This window comes from Cibotium barometz, chromosome 38 (genome assembly GCF_041138505.1).
Source record: "Cibotium barometz isolate CiBa-2024 chromosome 38, ASM4113850v1, whole genome shotgun sequence".
NCBI classification, from domain to species: domain Eukaryota; kingdom Viridiplantae; phylum Streptophyta; class Polypodiopsida; order Cyatheales; family Cibotiaceae; genus Cibotium; species Cibotium barometz.
This window is the reverse complement of record NC_141083.1, coordinates 33294087-33297343: the sequence shown is the minus strand read 5'-3', so window position 1 is coordinate 33297343 and position 3257 is coordinate 33294087.

Sequence of the window (3257 nt, the reverse complement as noted above, 5' to 3'; positions counted from 1 at the left end):
CATATCCTTAACACAATAATGGTCCATTAGACTGAAAAAATTATTTATGAACATTCCTCCATGGGAATTTCAGTCAAGCAAGTTCTCAATTTGTCATCCTATTAACTTGATCCACCGGGTCAAGTGTTAATAGTAGCAATCTGACAACACAATCCACTAATCTCATAGTGATTTGCTGAGATCATTATCATCATTCCAGCTACGAACATTATCATAGGGACTTGTCCCATTCATCCTCATTATGGTTTTGCTCAGCTTATCACTTTTCAACCAAAATTCACGAATCATCTTTTTCCAATCAGAATCCAAATCAATTCATCAATTCTCAACCATACTTTTAAAATCATATCAACCACATTCGAATTCATCATCTAGATAGAATTTTTGCTTATAATCTTAAGGTCTTAGATTTACTCGTATATACTGCCATTAAAGAGCTGCAGTTATACCCTCGATATATACGGGTAGTCACGTTCCTTGGAATTATAAGGTAAATACCATCATGTCTAGGCCTCAAGCAAGTCAAGGATTCCATACAATTGTGGTACTTCCATCTGAAGACCCAATTACCAATTTATGAATTTCAGTCGATTATCAATTTATATGAATTTCATCACACAATTCTAACCTTTTACTGTTACTTCATAAATTTTTGACATTTTTGGCTTCTCAGTTGATCCACTATAGCCAATTTGCTCTTATACCAGCTGAAAGATCCCTGCCCCCTCCGCGCAATAGATTCGGGGTTGCTAGCAGCGGAAGTAGCACTCCTTGCGCGGTGTAGGGTCCTCTCGCTCGGGGCCTCGCCCACGGATATCCGGACAGGAGACTAATCCCTTGGTTCTTCCAAAACCAAACCTTAAAATCCTTTCCTTGCCCAGAAAGCACGGGTGATTCCTCCAGGATATTTTTATTCTAACATAGTCAAGGTCATTTTACTGACCAAACTGATCCGATCGAACCTAAAGTCACTTGGTCAGATCAAGAAAGAAACTTGCACTTGGATCATAGAGATCAACACTTTTTTCCCCATCGAGAGGCACATGGGTTAGCCAACCGCCCAGCCACTGTAGTGATGGGATCCAATTAAGAATTTGGTTAGGTTTTGTCTCGGGTACCACGGAAAAGAGTTCCTAGGCCCCCTAGTCGAATGTTCATGCAAACTTAAAGCTAGTCACACCACTTACGCACCCAATATGAAATTGCTTTCTTCACAGATTCAGCTATCTTTAAAACAATCATTTAATGAAGCCATACTATCACTGATCACAATCCTCCAAAATATCTGGTTGAATCTTAATTTCCAATCATTCCTTCATCGGAGTATCTATGGCATCATTGGCAACCAGAACGCTCACTACCTGTCCACTCAGGGGCCTTTTTGATAGTTCCTAGCTCATAGTACCCCGTAATATATTCACTTATAAAAAATTCAAGATGGAATCTCCATTGAAGTTTAGCAAGATCAACCAACAGATCCATATAAAAGAGCCATGGACTCATCCGTTGAGGACCAGCAAGGTCAATCAACCAGATCCATGCCCAGTTTCAGAAAACAACTCTTACTCCTTGTTCCAATATCTTCAACGACGCATGTGTGGGTATCTTCGATGACCCAAAGCTAGAGCACCGTATGGTCAGCACCCTCTAGGATCCTTCGCAGGTCACCTAGCGCTTCACTCATAGCCCGCTTCCTTGGTCCCTCATCCACCATACCGGAAGCTCACCATTTAAATCGAACTGAGGCTGGTCAAGACCTCGGCCGACCTTGCTACGTGAGACGTCCTCCGTTGACTCTCCGTCAGCTATTGCAACTTTATCAGTTAGGTCTCCACGACCTTATTCAGAAGACGGTCAAAATGCTTCCCCAGCATTCTTGACATAAAACAGTCATTTACAAACAGGTCACAAATACAGTTTCTATAATGAACTCTCGTCTTTCCACATTGTTCCACATCAATCCATATTACTTAATCCACGTCCAATTCATATGTGTACCCATTCTCATCTAATCACATCATTTTCCATCTCATCACATTAGATTCATTCACATCACATATCATCCATTCACATCCCATATCATTCATTCACATTCTAATTCACATGCCATCACATCTCATTCATTCTCATCCCGATTCACATCACATTACATCTCATCCATTCACTCACATTGACATCACATCCATTCACTCACATTGACATCACATCCTTTCACATACACATCCTCATTCATTCTTCTACATTCACATCCACATTCGTACTTCCACATACACATCCATATCCACTCTTTTCACGTACACATTCACATCCACATCTATACATCCACATCCATTCTTCCAAATACACATCCACATTCATTCTTTCACATACACATCTACATTCATTCTTCCACATTCTCGTCCACATCCACATCCATATCCACATTCATACATCCACATCTACATCCATACATCCACATCCATATCCACATCCATACATCCACATCCACATCCATACATCCATATCCACATACACATCCACATCCATATCCACATCCATATATCCACATCCACATCCATATCCATATCTACATCCATATCCACATACACATCCACATCCATACATCCACATCCATATCCACATCCATACATCTACATCCACATCCACATCCATACATCCATATATCCATATCCACATCCATACATCTACATCCATATCCACATACACATCCACATCCATACATCCACATCCACATCCATACATCCACATCCATACATCTACATCCACATCCATACATCCACATCCATACATCTACATCCATATCCACATACACATCCACATCCATACATCTACATCCATATCCACATACACATCCACATTCATACATCCATATCCATATCCACATCCATACATCCACATCCACATCCACATTCATACATCCATATCCATATCAACATCCATACATCTACATCCATACGTCTACATTAATACATCCACATCCACATCCACATCCACATTCATACATCCTTATCCACATCCATACATCCACATCCACATCCACATCCACATCCATACATCCATATCCATATCCACATCCTCCATACATCTACATCCATACGTTTACATCCATACATTCACATACACATCTACATCCATATCCACATTTATTCATTCTCATACACATGCATACCCTTTCTTTCACATATACATCCGCATTCACATACAATCACATCCCATACTCTTCTTATCAGATCCGTTCTCATCCTATCACATTCCAT